The following is a 23345-nucleotide window of genomic DNA, read 5'->3' as shown; positions in this document are numbered from 1 at the left end:
TGGCTACTATGTATTTTGTCATTTGGGGCCTCTCAAATGGATGGACCCACAAGAAAAGAATGGAAAAGAAGTTGCCCACACTGGTAGGGCAACTGACTCTGATTACCATCAAGAAATTTGGTATTTCTGGATGATATCACTGATATGTGGAATCTAAAAATACAACAGACTAGTGAACATAACATAAAAGAAGCAGACTCACAGATACAGAGAACAAACTAGTGGTTGCCAGTGGGGAGGGGGAGAGGCCACGTAGGGGTGGGGAAGTGGGAGGTACAAATTACTGGGTGTAAGAGAGGCTCAAGGATGTATTGTACAACACGAGGAATAGAGCCAATATTTTGTAATAACTGTAAATGGAAAGTCACCTTTAAAAATTGTATAAAAAATGTTTTTACCTTTTTTTAATTCGATATTTGCTACACAATGGTGGCATGAAGGAATACAGATCTAACCTAGGATGTTCACTGGGGCTTCTCCTGATGCTTCCATGCAATTCCAGCAAACAGCCTAACAAACGTAAAGCAACTAAGAGATCCAGATTCTGGAGATAAATGCTCCAACCAGGAAATACAAGGAAGTTAACACCCTCTGGAGCAACCTTTGGCCAAGGGGGGAAAGGAAGCTGGTGGATAAATAGTTTCCTTCTCCTGTTTCAGGTGGATAAGCCTGAGGCAGAGCCTACACAGTTCCGCAAAAGGCACCCAGGCAAATTGAGCCCTAGTTCTCCAGGTTGGTAACCAACTCAATACTGTACCCTGAGATTAGCTTTCCCTCCTCCCCCATTTCACTCTTCCCAGCGCCCTCAGTCTTGTTCCCTGTGATAACGTCCCCAAATCAACTACCCACACTAAGTCATTGTCTCAGGCTCTGCTTTTTGGAAGAACCCCCAAAGTATTACTGTGACAACCTCCAAGAGTATTATTGTGAATATCTAATGAAATAGCCTAGAGCTGGGGTAGAATATTGGGGGGGAAAAAGTACAAGAACTTAAATATATCCTGGTAATTTTTCTAAAGCCCAAGGATAAAAATAAAATTCTTCAAGCTTCCAGGCAGAAAATAACAATAATAACAACAGGCCACCTGGAAAAGAAAAAGAAATCAGACTGATATTGAAAAATCTCATCTGTAACACTAAAAACTAGAAAATAGTAATGTTTCCAAGCAAGAAGAATGTGACTCTAAGATTCTATAGCCAACCTATCCTTGTGCGACAGCAAGAGACAGACATTTTCAAATATGTAGGGATCTCAGAAAGTCCCACAACAGGAAATCTCTAACCAGAGGAAACTGCAAAAATAACTCAAGGAAATGGAATACATGGTATATAAGAAATAATGGTAAGTACTGAAATCCGTAAAATGGACAGAAATCTAGCTATAATGATGATGTATCATTAACTTTTATAATGGTTAAGAAAATTCTTAAAATAGAAGAAGTCTAATATTAAAAACATAAGTACCTATTTCATGTGCTACCACAGTGCCAGGGATAGGGTAAGTATTAAAAACCAATTTGTTCTCTTCCTTACCTGTTATTTCTTGTCATCATGAAACACACATACAAGCAAAAGAGTGCATATATAACATATGGCATAGATAGAGTTTAAAAAATAATAACGATAGAAAAAAAAACTGTGCTTCTTCCCCCTAGCTTAAGCTTTATCTTCCCGCTTTTTCAATATGCTTTATTTTTGTAGCGAAGCCTTCTGTTTTTCACAATGGAAAATTTTCAACTTCTTACTTTTTAAAAATGTTTTAAGTTTTAAAATTTTAAATTGTAATTTTCCTTACATTTTATTTCCTTCTTTAAGTAACAAGGCTCTAGAACAAATCCCTGCTACCACCATTAGCTGTATAAACTAGACCCAGGGACTGGATCTCCTTGAGCCTAAGTTTCCCCTTTCGTAAAATCCTCACCTTCCCCACAGAAGCATCACTGGGAGTGTGGAGGGAGGACATAATTACTGTGGAAGATGTGCTCCATAACGTATAACTACTACTGTTACGGTTTTCCCTAAAGTAGAGAACAAAAGAGCATATACGTAAGAGAAGCACCTGGAATAATACCATCCAGCCACAGTGTGTCTGTTCCCCAAAGCTCATGCTATCAATTCTGCAGAAACGCTTGGACAGGGCTGGTTTTCTCTGGCTAACCTTTCTTTGGTCTTCCTGATCTGGCATACCCTGTTTCACTCTCTTTACCACTAAAAAACTGTGCTCATCAATACACTCTTTTGCTCTTTTATCCCTTTTAAAAATCCAACACATGAAGGAATCACCATTGAGTTCCATAAATTGCCTGAAGGAAAAGCTAAAATAAACAAATGTATCTGCTGCAAGGTGCCAGCAGTAAATTTTCAAAATAGCTCTGTGCAATGGACAGAATTAACTTTCCTTTTATTCTTCTGGCAGCATGTCTTTGTAGAGTTTGGCAGAGACATTTAACAGAACAGAACAAAACTTTATTTTCTCCTTGTACTGGTCTGACACTGTCAGCCTGAGCATTTTGGGGGATGACCCGGTGCACCCGGAATGGGCTCTGTGAGCTCGCAGGAGGCAGGAACAATGGCCTGCAGGCGGCTGAAGAGGGCAGTCCTGCAACTTGGAGCCACACCAACCCTGCTGGGAAGGAAGCCTATCCGTTTATCAAATTGACAGCAAGGCAGCGAAGGGAGCAGCTGAAGCACCCTTCGCCAAGGACAGGCGTCATGCAGAAAAATACATCATTGCTGCTAGTGAACGAATGTATTTCTGGTTCAATGGTTGGACCATATCACTAGCCATCTAAGGTAATGGCCAGTAAAGAATGACCAACAGTCACATCCTTCAAACAAAGCTGAAAAAAGGTTTATCTAAAGCGAGTTATTGGGTTGGAGTCAGACTTGCTGGTCTCGTAGAAAGAACGGAACCCTGACTAGCATCTCACGTCCATTCCAGAATCTGTTAAGGGCCTCACCCTAAAGAACACCCACCGAACCGTGGCCTTTTCCTGAATATGTCTCAAGGTTACCCAGCTTTAGCTTAGAACCTCCTCTTTGCCACGTGGTTCAAACTACACTGGCAAGAAGCTATCACGTTCAGACAGATTTCAACTGAGCAAATTCTGCAAGGCAATTCTGGAGACGCTATCACTGCCTCTCAGAAGAGTAGTTTCCAATGTATTTTTAAACAGGATGAGAAAAATTTTCACTATTTCTAGCTCCTATTTCACCATCACTACAAAAAAGCCAATTTGCTTGGGAAAGCCAATGTTACTACTAAAATATTGAAGGCAGAACAATGTTTTGTCACTCATCTCCATATTATATGCTTTCCTAAAATCGAATGCCTCTGTTTATAGCACCATCACTATTGCAATATGACAAGGTTACATATATTTATGTGGTTATTTGCTTGATGTTATTCCCACCATCAAACTGTAAACTCCATGAAGCCAGGTGATGTCTCTTTTTGCTCACCTATTCCAGTCCCTGGTATGCAGAACGTAACCAAAACATGTTTGTTGAATGAATATTATTTAGCAGGATGAGTTGTAATGATTTTTATATTAGTTACCCACGATGTGCTCAGAATTGGATAATACATAAAAGAACCAGCAGTGTAGCCTCCAGTCTTGAGAAGTTTACAGTCTAAGGTTGTTCTCAGGAACAGTGTTTTAGGTAACTAAGAACTCACACACCCCACTCCAGCATTCCCAGTCCATTGCTTTCCCGTTGCACTGATCACCTTCTAGCATACTATCCAATTCACTTCTTTGGTTTTTGCACTGTCTCCCCTCACTGGAATGTCAAGTCCAGGAGCAGGAGTTTTTCAACTGTTTTGTCTGTGGATGTTGTCCCTGTACCCAATAATCATACTAATTGGTCATTTCCTCCTCTTTAGAATACTTGTGTATTTCTAACCTGGCTATCTTTTCTCTCCAACCTTATCTCCTACCTAACTTATGCCATTCTACATGGAGGGCTTCATTGGTCCCCAACTGGCCCAAGCAGCTCCAGCCTTGGGGTCTTTGCACTTGCCAGCCCTTCTCAGTAGGAGGCTTTTTCACCAGTTACCCTCATGCTCACACCCTTACCTCCTTCAGATCTTTATTCGAAAGTCACCCTGACAGCAGGGTCTCGCCTGATAATCTTAATTAAATTTGAACCCCTTCCCTGCAAGACACACATACAGTCTTAGAACCTGCCAACCTCCTGCCCTGGTTTTTCTCCATGACACCCATCACAGCCTAATATACAATGTTAGTTATTTGTTGTCTGTTGGTCTCCCTCCCTCCCCTCCCACAGACACACAAATTCTAAGCTCCATGAGGGCAGACATTATCCTCTCCCTTGCTCACTGATATTTCCGCAAGATCTAGAAAACTGTGTTACACTTGGCACTCAATAAATATTTGTTGAATAGATGAATTATTGTAAAGGCAATTTTTATACGTGAAACACCAGTTTTTAGAATGTTCCACTTTAGTTCAGAGAGCACACACATGATTATAATAAGATGTTTGAATTTCAAATAAGAAGTTGAATATGAAATAAAAGATATAATAAGAAGTAGGTGACTTGGAAAGGTCAAGTAATACAAGGTATACATGTTTGCCTTTTGATGAATACACTGCTAGAGTTTAGGTTGTTGATAAATTTTGGCTTGAAAATCTCTAAGCAGTTGTTTGCTATCATATGCTATTTTTGAAGGCAGCAATCAAAACACACACAGGCACGCACACACACACACACACAAGATTGCGTCTGGTGCCCAGGGAAAATGAGAGGAAATGACTTTTAAATGGCTAAGGAAAGTATTCATGATTTATTAGTTCAGTGGAAGAGCAGAGCAGGCATCCACTTAACAAAGTGGGCAGAATCAACCTTAACCAGGTAGATGTCAATATGGAGACTCATTGACCAAATACCTACAGTTACAGCTGTGTGATTATGAACGACCCTGAGAATCAGAAACTTCAGAGTAACACTACAAGATCTTCCTCTTCCTTTCCCATCAGCCTGGAGACAGGAAATTTGCAAGGAGTAATTTTCGCCATGTGAAACTCAGTCCAAAGTATACATTCTCCCTCCAGCCAGGGACTCGAGAGTAGGATTTGGAAGGGTAGAAGCGATTGTTTGTTCTCTCGAATAGAATCACATCGCTTCAGAGCACATACTTTCATAATCATGCCCTCCGATCGCAGCGTTTTAGGAAGGAAAAAACTGAACCAAGCCAAAAGCTCCTCAGCTAACTTGGAGGGAATACCCCAACCAGTCTCAAGATCCCTGAAGCCCATACCACTGTCCCCTCTGCATGCAGGAGTGTCATTGCTGGTGTCCCAGTTAGATCTCCAGAGAAGAACTCATTTCAGCCCAAATAATGCATGCATTCAAATCTATATATGCATGGTAGAGAGACAGAGGGATAGACATAGATAAATACAGATGCACTACATGTAGAAAATCAGTGTCATAAACTTCATTGATCTTGTTTTTTAATAAAGGAGAAAATGGAAAGTTTCTCATAATCTCATAGCCCTGATAACACCTGTTGATATTTAAATCCTTGTATTTTTAACACTTTTATGTCTTCCACCTTAATAGTATTTAGTCACAATTTCTTGACCAGTTTCTATGTACCAGGTCCTGTCTTAGGTGATTCATTTATTTCAACTTCACAGCAACCCTCTGACCTAGGTATTATTAGCCCCATTTTACAGAGGAAGGGGTGGAGTTCAGGACGTTTACTCAGAAAGTAACTTGGCCAAAGCCAAACAGCCCAGGTGTGGCTGGGCCTATTCTCAAACCCAAACCAACCTCCAAGGCCAGTGTTTTTCCTACTGCCCCTCACTGCATCCCCATATTCCCTCTGGGAAACAAAACCCCATTTCCTTCCTCATCCAAGATAGATACTTAAACCCTGTATTTATGAGGACAGCTAACAATATCTCAATTACGATCACTCTATTTAGATAACAATGAAGTAACATCATTAGTATTTAAATAACAAACTTTACTTCGGTTTAAAAACCATGTAAGGTGACTTTATTTTTCACCCATGCATTTGGCAATCAACCTGAGCAAAACCCTCCAGGCTGGGAGTGGCGATTCTCCTGCTGCCAGTGGAAGACTTTTAGCTTCATGCGGAGAAGCAAGAATCTCAGTGATTTTTCTTGTCCCTTGCCTGCCTAGAATGCTTTCCTCCAAACAGAACAGATTTGTAGATTTGTAAGGGAAGGTTGGCTGAACCAGGAAGACATGGTGGCTCCTTCTGGAATAAACAGGCCATGCTGGGAGGAGACTGGGCCATGTTCTTCCCAGAGGTGGCAGGTGAATCACCAGGGCTTGGCCCCAAAATGTGGCTGGGATTTCAAGCACAGCACCTCTCAGGAGGCAGGCAGAAATGTCTGTGTTCCTACAGATAATTCACTCCTGGTTCTACACCCCGCCCCCAGGTCAAGGAAAGATTTATTGTCAAGATCTTTGGCTGGTGAATAATGCGACTTAAAGAGATTCCTGGAGTCTTTCCAGAAATAGCCAGTGGGCCAGAGTGGGGCTGTCAGTCTACCTCCTGGGATCCAAACTCTGAAAGAGCAGGAGATAGCTTTCCAGAGCTCCACCCCCCCCAGCTCTGATTGGCGTCTGCATTCTTTCTGGGGGAAACCTGCAGGTGGAGGCCCAGAGAGGGAAGGAAATCTTTGGGTCTGCTCTTTACCCATTGTCCCATCATTCTGGCGACTGCCAGCCTTTCTTTTTTTAAGCATTAAACACATAAACAGCATTGCTTTATTTTTCTTTAAAGGAGATAATGCTCTTTTATAAAGGAAAAACAAAAAACAAAAAAAAGCTTGTTTCTGGCTTCCAAAGGAAACGAGATGTTTAGTTTTGACTTCAAACTAAGAGGTTTCAGAATGTGCAAAGTGAGCTCTGCCTTTCTTAAGTTATCCTAGTTTTCATTGTCTTATTCTCACACTGACAGAGAATGCAATTACTGCCACCCTTTTTTGACTAGCTAGCTGGCTCTTTCTTATGAAAATGTGAACCATAAGTTGAAGAGGCTACTTGGCAGGTCTGTTTATAGTGAGCTCTTCCATACCATAGGTCACTAAAATGTCCTTGGGAGGATCTCCTTGTAGTATTTCTGTTGTATTTTTCTCAGAAGCCACAATCTATTCAATTGCTTCTACCAGACTACATAACATAATTCATTCCAGGAGATTTTCTTTTGAATAGTTTTCACTTCAACCCATCTTATTTCTACTAGTTATATTCGAATGTGTACACATACAACTCACTGTTGATTCCCAGCAGCCGGTCTCAAACAGTCTCAGACGTACCACAACCAAATACATTTATCCATCCATATGTGTACATACATATAGATCTGGTAAGGTTAGTGCCCTCAATCATTTGGCATCAACGCTCTCTGCTTTGAGGAATTCAGAATGATATTTGTAGAATGTATTCATAAATGGAAACATAGATAACAGTTATTCTGCAGAATACAAGATATTATCTCTTTATTAACTGGCAAAACAATATAGATGCTAACAAATACAGTTCACTGAAGTTCAGCATTATTGATGTTCTTTTTATTTTCTTTGTTCAGTTTCTTCCTCAAATTAAAATGCTTTGCTAAATATGGTCTTGTTTATCAAATTATTTCTCAATCATTTAGAATGTGGGTGTACATATTACTGTTTCCTATTTACTGAATTCAATCACAAGTACTTAAACATGTATAGAAGCTAAGAGAAAAGATAATACCTCTTAGCATTATCTTATCTTCAAACACATTGCCTTTTTAAAACCCATTTTATCACTAAATAATACGTAGAGCTTTGTGGAACAGAAAGCACACTCCTCATTATAGAGAAAATTAGTCACAAAGAACTCAAACAAGTTGATATACAGTCACTGATTAGTTAACAAATGGAACTCAAAAGTCCTATTACTGGGCTTCCTGGTGGCGCAGTGGTTGAGAGTCTGCCTGACGATGCAGGGCACACGGGTTTGCGCCCCGGTCCGGGAAGATCCCACATGCCGCGGAGCGGCTGGGCCCGTGAGCCATGGCCATTGAGCCTGCGCGTCCGGAGCCTGTGCTCCTGAATGGGAGAGGCCACAACAGTGAGAGGCCCACATACCGCAAAGAAAAAAAAAAAAAAGTCCTATTACTATCATGTGTTTTTTTCCATATGCAGACAGATGGAAAGCTGTAACAAACTTGGGTCAAAAATGTCAACTCTCAGGGAGAATACAGTCGGCCGTCTGTATCCACAGGTTCCACATCCACAGATTCAACCAACCAAAAATAAAAAATATTCGGGGAGAAAACCCCAGAAAGTTCCAAAAAGTAAAACTTTTGCTGCACCAGCAACTATTTACATAGCATTTACATTGTATGTACAACAGTTTACATAGCACTTACACCATATTAGGTACTATAAGCAGTCTAGAGATGAGTTTAAGTATACGAGAGGATGTGTGTAGGTTATATGTAAATACTATGCCACCTTTTATAAGGAACTTGAGCATCCACGGGGGCTCCCAGAACCAATCCCCCATGGCTACCAAGAGACACAACTGTAATTTTTAAAATATAAAAGCCTATACCTGATATTTTCTTCAATATACTACTATGCTTAATGCTAAAAAGAAACAAAATGTTCCTTCATGTAGATATATCCCATATCATTCTAAATAATTCATGTTCCTTAACACAAGTAGACCAAAATCTAGCTTTCCTTATGAAGTACACAGTTTTCCAAAGCAAGTTGGGAACTGGCTTTGTGAAGCCATAACAGCTTCTAGAAGATTTCCTCTGTGACACCTGTATGCTATGCTTAGCCATATGGCAGTATATCATTGCCAGTGAAGATGCCTGGGTAAGTAATCCCTCCACGGGCTCACAAGCTCTGCCCTGCATAACGAACCTCTGCTGGACCACTAGTGAGAAGAGAATAGGTGATGTCAGAATTCTGAAAGAAATCACAGAATCTCTAGGTTGTAAGAGACCTTAAATTTCATCCAGTCCCACCATATCGAAGTAACCTGCAAGCATCCTTGAAAAGCATTTTAAAGTAAGATAATAGTACAAATTCAGGAAAGATAATGGCAGATAAACCACCATAGCAACGAGAGGTAAAATGCTTTAAGAACACCAAAGAGAATGCTATTGGAACTCAGAAAAAGCACACCAAAAAGTTCTTGTTCCTCTTTGAAAGGTGAGAGGTAACAATCCCTTCAACATTTTCCAGTATTTCTGTAATTCAAGGGCAGGTGTTACAGATTTTGAATTGCTTCTTTCTCACTCATTTATTCAATAATATTTACGTAGTGCCTACCATGTGAAAGATAATCTATCAAAGTGAAGATTAACATTTATGACCACTACAAAAGTCATTTCTGTTCCCAGAAAAATCTCCACTCAAATTTTTTTTACCATGTTCCACATACATGACCACAGATCATACACACTTCCACTTTTCTGAAGAGGAAAATATTCCATAATAACAAATATTAAAGGAAAATCTCATGAAAATGATAAAAATTTTAGAAATCCTTACTAACTCACTAGTTACTGTTACTAGAATAAACAAAATCTAATAGATACCTGAACCCAGATATAAAACACCAGAGTATTGGTTAGCATGAGTAAAGAGGAGAGAATTAAAAGCATGAGGAAGTGAAATCATGTGAAAATGTTAAAGTAAGTGGTGCGGAAAATTTCATTTAATGGCCTATAGGAAGATTATGAAAGGGCAAAGAGTAGAGAGAGGGAATTTTTGCGAGGTTTTCTCTGACAAAAGCTGAGCTGTGAGTCCCTATCACCCTCTGCTTCCCCAGATAAAGGGGTTGCTGACACTTCTCTCCAGGACTAGAGCTGAGGGCTTCAACAGGACCTCTCAGAGATGTCAGGTCCTTGAATATAGAAGGCTTAGTAGACTGGAACCAGACTCATCTGATAAACTTCAAGCAGCCTATGGCAGCACAGAGAGGGCTACAGCTGGGATATAAATACACTACTGCCCAGCACTGGGTCAAACAGCATGTCCCAGGGACCCAGTGTAGAGCCTGTGATAGGAATGCCAGACCCGGGGCATGTGAAATGGAATTCTGTCTAAGAGAGCAGACTGCCAAGGTGAAGGGAGCACAGGAGTAAGAGGCTGAGTGCAGAACATGGGGGTGCAGGGTATCATGAGTGTTCTTGGCAAGTCTATGTACCCTGAGTCCTAGATCTTTAGCATTAGTTCTCCATGACTCTAACTTGCAGACATTAGAGCCAAGACCATTCTGTCAGGTTGGCACCTCCACAGACTATGGGATGTAGAGTAATAAGCAGATCACTAAGACTGTCAAGTCAATATGGCAGACTAAAGTGACAGAGAAGGACTCTCCCTCATGAAAAAATTAAACAAAAGACAAAATTTGGACACACAGTAAAATTTCAAATTCAGAGTGTGAAATCTCTGAGCATGAAAAAAGGAGACAAAGTCAGAGAATTGAATAGGAGCTTCAACCAAAGCAGCTCATAGTTTATACCCTCAACGGATATAGAACTTAATAGGCACAAGCAGAGGGGTTCAAAATGTCATTCCATGAGTGCATAGAGAAAACATAGACCGACAGAAGATGTCTCACTGGTGACAAAAGCTGCTGGAGTGCAATGAAGTAGTAATATTTTCAAAGTGGTAAAGGAAAATTACTATCTACCAATTAAACTCTGTCAAATGAAGAGAAATAAATATAAAGACTGAAAGAGTTTACTACCCATAGAAGCTTACTGAAAAAAATTACTAAATAACATTCAGCAAGAATAATAGTAACTCTAGAAGAAAAGAGTGGATGCAGGAAATAATGATGAGGAAAAGAAGCTGGTAAGCATGTTTGTAAATCTAAATGAACTTCAGATACAAAACAATGATAATATTAACTAACATGGCGGCTTTGATGAAAGAAAAAATTAAACACTAGATGATAATTTGGAATATATTGTTCAAGAGGAAGATAGAGAATTTGGATAAATTTATATTAGTTAAGTCAGGTATACATGTTAAGAACTTAAGGAATACTACTAAAAAGAATAAAAGCCAAATGTGTAATTACCAAATGAGTTGAGAGGAAGTAAAAGGAATAAAGAAGATTTGGTCAATTAAATAAAAATCAAGAAAAGAGAAAAAACACAGAAACATAAAACCAGATAGTGCAAATAGGCACTAATACATTAATAATCACAATAGACACAAGAAGATTAAAATCATCTCAAAATGGATTTTATACAAAGAGAATAACATCCAGAAAATTTTTAAGAGATATAAGCAAACTGTAATGATACAGGAAGAGATGAACAAATACTCACTAAGTAAACATTAATGGAAAGATAGCTGGTATTGAAGACATACATGAAAGACCAGAAACCGTAAAACTCCTAGAAGAAAACATAGGCAGAATACTCTTTTACATAAATTGTAGCAATATTTTTTTTGAATCTGTCCCCTAAGGCAAGAGTCCCTAACCCTGGGCCACGGACCATGGCCTGTTAGGAACTGGGCCACACAGCAGGAGGTGAGCAGCAGGTGAGCAAGCGAAGCTTCATCTGCTGCTCCTCATTACCACCTGAACCATACCCCCCATTACTAGCATTACTGCCTGAACCATTCCCCTCCCCGACTCCCTGTGTGTGGAAAAATTGTCTTCAACAAAACACGTTCCTGGTGTCAAAAAGGTTGGGGACCGCTGTCCTAAGGCAAAGGAAACAAAAGCAAAAATAAACACACAGGACTTAATTAAACTTAAAGGCTTTTGCACAGCAAAGGAAACCACAGACAAAACAAAAAGACAACCTACTAACTTGGAGAACATATTTGCAAATGATATGATCAGTAAGGGGTTAAAATTCAAAATACATAAAGAGCTCATACAATTCAACATCAAAAACAAAAAACAAACAAACAAAAAATAAACAGCCTGATTAAAAAATGGGCACTCAGAAAGAGAAAAACAAATACCGTATGCTAACACATATATATGGAATCTAAAAAAAAAGAAAAAAAGAAAAAAAAGTGGTCAGAAGAACCTAGGGGCAAGATGGGAATAAAGATGCAGACTTACTAGAGAATGGACTTGAGGATATGGGGAGCGGGGAGGGTAAGCTGTGACAAAGTGAGAGAGTGGCATGGACATATATACACTACCAAACGTAAAATAGATAGCTAGTGGGAAGCAGCCGCATAGCACAGGGAGATCAGCTCGGTGCTTTGTGACCACCTAGATGGGTGGGATAGGGAGGGTGGGAGGGAGACGCAAGAGGGAAGAGATATGGGGACATATGTATATGTATAACTGATTCACTTTGTTATAAGGCAGAAACTAACACACCATTGTAAAGCAATTATACTCCAATAAAGATGTTAAAAAAAAAAATGGGCAGAAGACCTGAATAGACATTTTTCCAAAAAAGACATATAGATGGTCAAGAGGCACATGAAAGGATGCTCAACAACATTAATTATCAGCAAAATGCAAATCAAAACCACAATCGCCTTACACCTATCAGAATGGCTGTCATCAAAAATAACACATATAACAAATGTTGGCAAGGATGTGGAAAAAAGGGAACCCTTGGGTACTGTTGGTAGGAATGTAAATTGGTACAGCCACTGTGGAAAACAGTATGCAGCTTCCTGAAAAAACTAAAAATAAAACTACCACATAATCCAGAATTCCACTCTGGGGTACATATCCAAAGAAAATGAAAGCATTAACTTGAGAAGACACATGCACCTCAATGTTCATAGCAGCATTATTTACAATAGCCAAGATATGGAAGGAACCTAACTTTCCATCATCAGAAGAATGAATAAAGAAGATGTGATACACACACACACACACACACACACAGTGGAATACTACTCAGCAATAAAAAAGAATGAAATGTTACCATTTGCAACAACATGGATCGACTTGGAGGGTATTATGCTTAGTGAAATAAGTCAGACAGAGAAACACAAATACTGTATGATGTCACTTAAATGTAAAATCTAAATAATAAAACAAATGAATGAATATAACAAAACCAAAACAGACTCACAGATATAGAGAACAAACTAATGGTTTCCAGTGGGAAGAAGGATGGGGGAAGGGGCAAGATAGGGGTATGGGATTAAGAGGTACAAAATTCTGTGAATAAAATAAGTAAGCTACAAGGATATATTATACAGTACAGAATATACCCAATATTTTATAATAATTATAAATGGAGTATATATAACCTTTATAAAAAAAGGATAGTTGGTGTTGCAATATTCAAATCAAACAGCATAGAGTTTTAAGCCAAGAGGCATTGACAGAAATGTAGATTCATAAGATGAAAAGAACAACTCAACAAGAAAATAAAAGTCATGAAATTGTATGCACTTAGCAACATAGCAGTGAAATACATAAAGTAAAAAAATGACAAAATTATAAGGAGGAATTGACAAATCTACAATCACAGTGGGAGATTTTCACATACCTCTCTCAGAAACTGATACATCAGGCAGACAAAAAAAGTATTAAGGATTTTTAAATATCTGAACAACCCAAAGAGCTAACATAAAAGATTTAACTATATGTAGAAACCTGCACATAGTGAATAGAAAAAGGAAAATACACATTCTTTTCAAGCACAAATGGAACTATCAGAAGAACTGACCACACAGCAGGTCACAAAGGAAATTTCAAGAAATACCAAAGAACCTATACCACATCTCTGTATCATAAAATAACCTAGTAGTCAGAGAGAAAACCACATGAGAATACTATTTAAAAATTTAAACTGTACAGTAATAAAAGTGCTATATGCCAAAATTGGGAGATATTTCTAAAGCAATATTTTAGCCTTAAATGAATTTACTTAAAAACACAAAAGATTGAACGTAAATGAGCTAGAGTTTCCATTGACAGTTAGGGGGTAGAAAGAATAAGCCCAAAGAAAGTAGAAGAAAGGATGTAATGAAGATAAGAGCAGAAATTAATGAAATTCAAAACAAAACCAATGGAGATAGTGCAGCCATCAAAATATTCCAGCTGGCTCCTAAATGATGAAGGATGAAGCTGTCTCATTCCTCAGCTGCCTCTGGTGTAGACTATCTACCAGCACTGCTGTCAGAAATACAATGTGAGCCACATATGCAATTTAAATTTTATGGTAGCCATATTCTAAAAGTAAGGAGAAATAGATGAATTTAACAATATATTTTATTTAAGACAGTATATCAAAAATATTATTCCAAAGCATAATCAATATTAAAAAGTTATGGAGCTATTTTATATACTAAGTCTTTAAATCTGGTTTATATTTGTAATTGCAGCACATCTCAATTTCGAGTAACCACATTTCAATTGCTCAGTAGCCACATACTACTGTCTCCTGGGTATCGAATTGGACAGAACAAACCTGTACTCAAATAGCGTGCCATATAATTTCAGAATTCTTCCTTCATAGGCACCGTTTTATCATATTTGTTTCTTAATTTTTTGGACAAGGTAAAGATTTGTATAAGCATCGTCATTTTGTCTGCATTCTAGGTCCTGCAAGTTGGCGGCAAAGCTTCGCTTACCTTGCTGCCAATGTCTGGGTCTTTTCTGGCCAGAGGTATTGGTATCACTTTAGCAGCCAAAGTTCTGATAGCCAAGTAGCTGATGGCATCTCAAAGAGTCACCTACTTACTTTTCATATTAGTGTTTGCACAATAGAGAATCTCTACAGTCACCTCTATTCCCCAAGAGTTTCATGTTGAAATAACAAAATGGCCTAGATCCACCTGAAGATAAATTGCTTTAATTATTAGGCAGATTGTGAAGCTCACTGTTTCAAATATCAGGTCAGGGCAGTGCCCAGCATCTGCAATGGTTTCACTGTGATATTTCTCCAGGTGCTACTGTTGAGCCTTAATATCAATGAAATGCCTCCCTTTAGGACAAGCTTTATCTGTGGGATTTGTTCGCTTCTTCAATAGAAAAAAAAATGATCTCAGTAATAGGGGGAGGAGCCTATTATTTTCCAATGTTGCAATATTTTCTATTTGACATTTTAGTCTAATAGTCAGCATTGTTGTAATATCTATGGAAATCTCACAGGATAAATTTTTTTTTTAGATCTTAAAATGAAGCTATAGAGGTACTTATCAACTTTTGTATTTTTAACACTTTATGTGAGGTCATAGAAGAGAATAGAATGGTTAAGACCGACAGCCCATAGACTGAAGTTGGACTACCTGGGTTTGAATCCCATTTACTGCTTCCCAATTGTGTGTCTGAATTTCAGCTTCCTCTGCTTCAAAATGGGAAAATATTAAAGTTGCAAAGAGGATCACACAAAGCAGCATAGAAGGTGCTTAACACAGTGTCCAGCGGAAGTACCAGAAGTATTTGATAAACATTAGCTAGCCCATCTGTAGGTTCCTAATTCAGGCAAATTTGGGAGCATTAAAAAAGTGACCATCTGAGAGCATTTCTAAGGCACTGAAGACAATTCCTTCCAAAAGAAATTCCAGTTGACATGCTTCTCTCTAAATCGGAAAGTTTTCCCTAAATGATGGACTTCCTTTCTAGTTATTTATTATGCAACTATGCTAACGTTTTGGTTTGGAAACTCCCCCACTCAGATTCTATTATCAAGAACCAAGGCAGATTAAAGTTCTCTAAACATAATTGGCATCAGGTAGTGAAGTTTTGATATATCACTTTCGCTAATTTTACGCTGAATCAGGAGAAGACATTGTAAGGCCAACGATTTTTAAATTTTTTTTCCTAACTCCATGATTTTTTTTTAAAACATCTTTATTGGAGTATAATTGCTTTACAATGGTGTGTTAGTTTCTGCTTTATAACAAAGTGAATCAGTTATACATATACATATGTTCCCATACATCTTCCCTCTTGCGTCTCCCTCCCTCCCACCCTCCCTATCCCACCCCTCTAGGTGGTCACAAAGCCCGGAGCTGATCTCCCTGTGCTATGCAGCTGCTTCCCTCTAGCTATCTATTTTACGTTTGGTAGTGTATATATGTCCATGCCACTCTCTCACATTGTCACAGCTTACCCTTCCCCCTCCCCGTATCCTCAAGTCCATTCTCTAGTAGGTCTGTGTCTTTATTCCCATCTTACCCTTAGGTTCTTCATGACCTTTTTTTTTTTTTCTTAGATTCCATATATATATGTGTTAGCATACGGTATTTGTTTTTCTCTTTCTGACTTACTTCACTTTGTATGACAGACTCTACGTCCATCCACCTCACTACAAATAACTCAATTTTGTTTCTTTTTATGGCTGAGTAATATTCCATTGTATATATGTGCCACATCTTCTTTATCCATTCGTCTGTTGATGGACACTTAGGTTGCTTCCATGTCCTGGCTATTGTAAATAGAGCTGCATATTGAACATCATGAACATATTGGTACATGACTCTTTTTGAATTTTGGTTTGCTCAGGGTATATGCCCAGTAGTGGGATTGCTGAGTCGTATGGTAGTTCTATTTTTAGTTTTTTAAGGAACCTCCATACTCTTCTCCATAGTGGCTGTATCAATTTACATTCCCACGAACAGTGCAAGAGTGTTCCCTTTTCTCCACACCCTCTCCAGCATTTATTGTTTCTAGATTTTTTGATGATGGCCATTCTGACCGGTGTGAGATGATATCTCATTGTAGTTTTGATTTCTCTAATGATTAATGATGCTGTAACTCCATGATTTTTTATAACACATTTGCTCAGGGTAAGGCGAGGACAAGTCTGAACAGAATAAATGGAATAATAGGATTCACGTAAGCAAGGTACTCAGATGGGAGTTTCATCCCAAGGCATTTCTTCCTTTTTCCTTTACTGTGAGGATAAAGTTCACTTTTAGACACTCACCTACCTGGGTGGGCAATTCTCTCCCCTGTTTTGCTATTTACACTTATATCTCTTCTCTTTGAGGTTCATATTCATTAAAACTATAAATTTCATGCCCACACTACCCATCTGTTGAAGTTTTCGTGTTCTGGAGCTAAAATTGCACTTGCAGAGAATTTTTTATCAATTAATTGATAATGTGGTGTAAAACTAGACAAGTTTTTGCAATTTTTCCAGGAAATCTGTTTTAATGCTAAAATATTTTCTTTTGAAAATACTGGTTAATAGTTACTCTAATGATTAGTGTGTGCCAGGCACCATTCTATTTTGTTTTACATAAAAAATGCTATTAATCCTCACAATAGCCCTATAAGGGAGATGTTAATTATCATTATTCCAACTTTATAGATGAGACATGTAAGGGATAAAGAAGTGAAAAACTCTTCTAAGGTCTCATAGTCACCAAGTGGTAAAATCAGTATTTGAATGCAGCATACATTTCAGAGCCTAAGCTTTTAACCATAATGACATATTCTGCCTCTCACAAAAAGTATTAGTAGCATATTAAAATGAAAAAGAAGACTCTGTGCATTAAAAAGCAAGTTTGTCACATTTTAACATATCTTTGGAACCCAAAATAAATAACCCGTTCTTAAGTTATACATGTCTCAGAAACCATATGTCTTATAAGCCACCAGGGACACAGGCAAGGATATCAAATCATTATGAAAATTAACCAAAAGGTCAATGGGGTTTCCACCATGGTACTTTGGTGCTCTTCGTTACAAAACCGGTGCTCTTCCTCTACCCACGTTCCCAAGTTGTAAAAAGGTAGAGAAAAGATCTTATGCTTTGAATGATGTTTACCTTTTTTTTTTTTTAAAGTCCCGCAGGAAATCATTATCCAAGCCCAGCCACAAATATGTGCTACAAAACAATTTATCTACCAAGAGTTCATGGGCAGCTGGATTGGGAAAAAACAGATTAATTATCATTCAAGTGGAAATGCCCCCATAGACATAGCATTTAATTAACAGAGAGGCCAGTATTGGATGAATAATTTGAGGAAAGGCGGAAAGATGCATGAGATAAACCCTTAGGTGATTTAAGGTTATTATCTGTGGATAAACATTTTAAAAAATACATGAAATACAGCTCTACCTTATAAATGCCTTAAAAAATAAAAAGGCACCTTAGAGAAAAGATCCTTTCAAGCCTTCTCCTTGCCGGGATTACAAGTCATCATCTGTAAGCAGGAGCAGAAAGCTAGTTGGGGTCCGCAGGAACGTCAATTCCTTCAGAAGCTGGAAGATTCCACCCCCCTGAATCCGAACTCTGAAAAGAGGAGAGCTAAAATCACTTCGTGTAGCAGAATCCCTCTGTCTCCGAAAACCCTTGAAATTTGTAGCTCTGCCAAGATTATAAATAGAAGTGATATGGCAGCAGCGGATTGATCATTCTGCTAAATGTGCTCATCCCGTTTGGGATAGTTTTATGAAGCATGGCGGCAGCTGAGGCAGTGGTGGCTGCCGCCGCCGCCGGTCCTGCTGCTGCTGCAAAATGCCTTTCCATTTTTTATTTCTTTACTGAGAAAAGCCAGAAGAGATTTTCCTAAAGCTTAAAAAAATAAAATAAAATTACAGCCTAAAGGCTGTTTTCTGGAGCAGTCTGAGAGGCAAAGAGTCTGAAATGAAATCACACCGATTGACTCCCTGCAAATAAGCCAAAAATCAAAATTCTGGGACCCAGCTTGGCATCATTTTGTCAATTTTGTGTTACAATTCTTGAAAATATCGCCCTTAATAAGATAAGCCAAATGCCATATCTAGCTGGGATAGAAGGTAGGTTTTCATTTCTGACCTTGGTATTTCCTTGAAACCATCTGTAAAGAGAGACTAGTTCATCTTCAATGATCTTTCTCTTTTTTGTATTCTCTCCTTGACTTCAGCTTCTCTTTTTTTTAACAGCCCCAAGGTTCTTAATTTAATTCAATTTGAGAAGTATTTATTGAGCACCTACTGAGTGCCCAGTACTGTACTAGATACTCGGAGAAAAGAATGTACTTAAAAAAAAAAGCATCTTCATAATAAACTCCCATAGCATTGGAATAAGAAATGGGGGTGCAGAGGAGGGTGGGGAGAAGGAGATTCATGACTCTATTTCTGCCCCCCTCCCAGGTTTTACCTTCCCTGTGGAGGCCTTGCCCTCTGGGTTTTCTCCATCTCCCCCATAGTCATCTCTGAGAGTGACCTTATTGTGAGCAAAACTATTCCAATACCCCAGCTGAGATACTGTCAACGAAGGTTTTCAAAATTCCAAGAATTAACAAAGGAAAGAAACATTGAGAATGCAGTAATCAAAATAATCTAGACTACAAGGAAAACTGGCTTTCTCCACTAATATTTTTTTTCAGCAGGAAAACCTGTATTTCAAACATAATCTTATACAAAGCCTTAACAGAAAACCCCAGAGCTGCTCTAGTAAGTGCTGTGGAGGACACTCTTCCAGGCTCTTACTCACTACTTATCTGTACCCCAAGGGAGACCCAGGAGGCTCTTCTGTGGATCCCTAGGAAATCTCTGAGCATCATTCAAAAACAACCTTAAGTAGAGACCTCCATGTGGCAGATACTATCTTTAACACACTTCACACACTTCATGACCACAACACACACACACACACACACACACACACACACACACACATCTCTGACATCCCTCCTTCAAAGTCAAGACCAAAGCAATACTCCACTCTTCTCTCCTATACCATCAGTGCTGATCTAATATATATGTTCTTTCCCCAAGTGACAAATATTAGACTAAACCTTATTTTTCAGCTGCACTTGGGTCCCTGTTATGGGTGTGACCTGTCCTAAATATACACCTGTCCCATAATATAACACCATCTTAATATAAAATAATAACCTAGCATTCACATCCTAGTGAAGTCATATAGAGGAAGCAGTTTCATCACAAACTGAAGTGGTTCCCATTTCCTATAAGATAATGTTTTGGAGGAAACAAAAAATGTCTACACATGAAACAATCTGACTTGAAACAAAATAAAACAAGGCAGTGTGAAAGAGATTTCTAAACTGAAAGTGAACAAATTCTTAAACGTGTTTAAGTCCTGGGGTGGTAAGAAAGGGGAGGGATCCATGTTGGCTGTAGTGATCAGTGAATATTTGAAAGTAGTTTAGACGTAAGATCAACACTTTGGGAGGAATAGAGAGAGGAGAGATGGAAAGAAAGGAAAGGCGTTACTGGCAAGCATCTGGCAAACTAAGGCGTATTCTCCAGGAAGTGTTTATATTCTAGGGAATGAATGCCCAAAAAATAGAGCTAAGCTTTACTCATAAAAATAAACTTCTAAGAAGAAATTTAAGTTACACTTGATCCTTGATAGAGGAGGCATTGTCCCACTGAGGATGTAGGTGGAGCTTCTCAAATAACTTTCGGCAACCCAGAGCTATCTCTAATTTGTGTGTGATGAGATGTCTGCTCAAGGCATTTTAGGAAGAAATATGAATAACCCAGGAGTTTGCATTTTAGTGTGTTGCTGTAATTTTGAGACACTAACCAATATATTTCTCTTCCTACTTAACCTCTGTTTGCCTCCCATCCCAGCTGTTCTAAGCTCATTTCTTGAGAAAAAGAATATGATTGCAGAAAAGTAAAAAAAAAAGAGACTTTTTCTGGCTTTTGACTTTCAAAAGCCTAGATGAAAGATTCAGAAGAAAATAGGATGATTCCTAGGAAACTGTCCTCATGCATACCTCCACCTCCCATCTCTCCATCCTCTCAAAGCTAGAAAAGAATTCCCCAGGCTTGGAGAAGGAGTGGATAATAGATGGGAGGGAAGTGATGTGAGAGAAAGGGACTGGAAGAAGGCACTGGACCCAATAAGACCTCAAGAACAAGAGCTGACCAAGTTCAACAGCCAGCCCAGCCTTAGGACTGACCTCCCTGTGCTTCCCGGGCAACTAGTGAGACCTTCTCTTCCACAGCATTCAGCACTTTGGCCATTGACTCACTTGAACTCCATCTCATTTTTACAAATTACATGTAGATATCTACATGTCTAGCAGTTTTCAAACACTCATGTGCATCAGAATCACCTGGAAGCCTTGTTAAAACACAAATGGTCAGGCTCAACTCCCAGGGTTTCTGATGCAGTAGGTCTGGGGCAGGACCTGAGAATTTTCATTTCTGACAAGTTCTCAAGGGAGGGATGCTGATGCTGCAGGTTTAGGGCTGACACATTGAGAATGACAGCCCTAGGCAAACTTGTAAGACATTCATAAGCACAGAGAAGGAAGATGGGATGCTATACATCTAGATTTTCTGTGTGTCTTTTTTTTAATATACGGCAGGTTCTTATTAGTTAACTATTTTATACACATTAGTGTATATATGTCAATCCCAATCTCCCAGTTCAACCCACCACCACCTCTGCTTTCCCCCCTTGTCATCCATACGTTTGTTCTCTACAACTGTGTCTCTATTTCTGCCTTGCAAACTGGTTCATCTGTACCATTTTTCTAGATTCCACATATATGCGTTAATATACGATATTTGTTTTTCTCTTTCTGACTTACTTCACTCTGTATGACAGTCTCTAGGTCCATCCACATCTCTACAAATTACCCAATTTTGTTTCTTTTTATGCCTGAGTAATATTCCATTGTATATATGTACCACATCTTCTTTATCCATTCGTCTGTTGATGGGCATTTATGTTGCTTCCATGACCTGGCTATTGTAAATAGTGCTGCAATGAACATTGGGGTGCATATGTCTTTTTGAAATATGGTTTTCTCTGGGTATATGCCTAGTAGTGGGACTGCTGGGTCATATGGTAATTCTGTGTTTAGTTTTTTAAGGAACCTCCATACTGTTCTCCATAGTGGCTGCATCAATTTACATTCCCACCAACAGTGCAAGAGGGTTCCCTTTCCTCCACACCCTCTCCAGCATTTGTTGTTTGTAGATTTTCTCATGGTGCTCTTTCTAACTGGTATGAGGTGATAACTCATTGTAGTTTTGATTTGCATTTCTCTAAATATTAGTGATATTGAGCAGCTTTTCATGTGCTTCTTTGCCATGTGTATGTCTTCTTTGGAGAAATGTCTATTTAGATCTTCTGCCAATTTTTTGATTGGGTTTTTTTTTTTTAATATTGAGCTACATGAGCTGTTTATATATTTTGGAGATTAATCCTTTGTCTGTTGTTTCATTTGCAAATATTTTCTCCCATTCTGAGGGTTGTCTTTTCATCTTGTTTATAGTTTCCTTTGCTGTGCAAAAGCTTTTAAGTTTCATTAGGTCCCATTTGTTTATTTTTGTTTTTATTCCCATTACTCTAGGAGGTGGGTCAAAAAAGATCTTGTTGTGATTTATCTCAAAGAGTATTCTTCCTACGTTTTCCTCTAAGAGTTTTATAGTGTCCAGTCTTACATTGAGGTCTCTAGCCCATTTTGAGTTTATTCTTGTGTATGGTGTTAGGAAGTGTCCTAAAATGATTCTTCTACTTGTAGCTGTCCATTTTTCCCAGCACCACTTATTGAAGAGGCTGTCTTTTCTCCATTGTGTATCCTTGCCTCCTTTGTCATAGGTTAGTTGACCATAGGTGCGTGGGTTTATCTCTGGGCTTTCTATCCTGTTCCACTGAGCTATATTTCTGCTTTTGTGCCAGCACCATATTTTCTTGATTACTGTAGCTTTGCAGTGTAGTCTGAAGTCAGGGAGTCTGATTCCTCCAGCTCTGTTTTTTTCCCTCAAGATTGCTTTAGCTATTCAGGGTCTTTTTTGTCTCCATACAAATTTTAAGATTTTTTTGTTCTAGTTCTGTAAAAAATGCCACTGGTAATTTGACAGGGATTGCATTGAATCTGTAGATTGCTTTGGGTAGTATAGTCATTTTCACAATATTGATTCTTCCAATCTAAGAATATGGTATATCTCTCCATAAGTTTGTGTCACCTTTGATTTCTTTCATCAGTGTCTTATAGTTTTCTGAGTACAGGTCTTTTACCTCCTTAGGTAGGTTTATACCTAGGTATCCTATTCTTTTTGTTGCAGTGGTGAATGGGATTGTTTCCTTAGTTTCCCTTTCTAATCTTTCATTGTTAGTGTATAGGAATGCAAGAGATTTCTGTGCATTAATTTTGTATCCTGCAACTTTACCAGATTCATTGATTAGCTCTAATAGTTTTCTGGTGGCCTCTTTAGGATTCTCTATGTATAGTATCATGTCATCTGCAAACAATGACAGTTTTACTTCTTCTCCAATTTGTATTCCCTTTATTTCTTTTTCTCTTCTGATTGCTGTGGCTAGGACTTCCAAAACTTTGTTGAATAATAGTGGTGAAAGTGGAAAACCTTGTCTTGTTCTTGATCTTAGAGGAAATGCTTTCAGTTTTTCATCATTGAGAATGATGTTTGCTGTGGGTTTATTGTATATGGCCTTTATTATGTTGAGG

General features: G+C 38.6%; 1 long non-coding RNA gene across 2 annotated transcripts in view; it reads right to left on the bottom strand.

Annotated features, from left to right (window-relative positions):
* Positions 1 to 18340, bottom strand: part of LOC132597571 (uncharacterized) — a 155229-nt gene extending 136889 nt beyond the window's left edge. For both annotated transcript variants that reach the window (XR_009564470.1, XR_009564471.1), the window contains exon 1: positions 18057 to 18340. This is a non-coding gene — a long non-coding RNA (uncharacterized lncRNA). The remainder of the gene's footprint in view (positions 1 to 18056) is intronic.
* Positions 18341 to 23345: the final 5005 nt, after the last annotated feature.

Source organism: Globicephala melas, chromosome 7 (assembly GCF_963455315.2).
Source record: "Globicephala melas chromosome 7, mGloMel1.2, whole genome shotgun sequence".
Classification (NCBI taxonomy): Eukaryota; Metazoa; Chordata; class Mammalia; order Artiodactyla; family Delphinidae; genus Globicephala; species Globicephala melas.
Note: the sequence above shows the minus strand (reverse complement) of the source record. Positions and strands in the feature narration are given on the sequence as shown.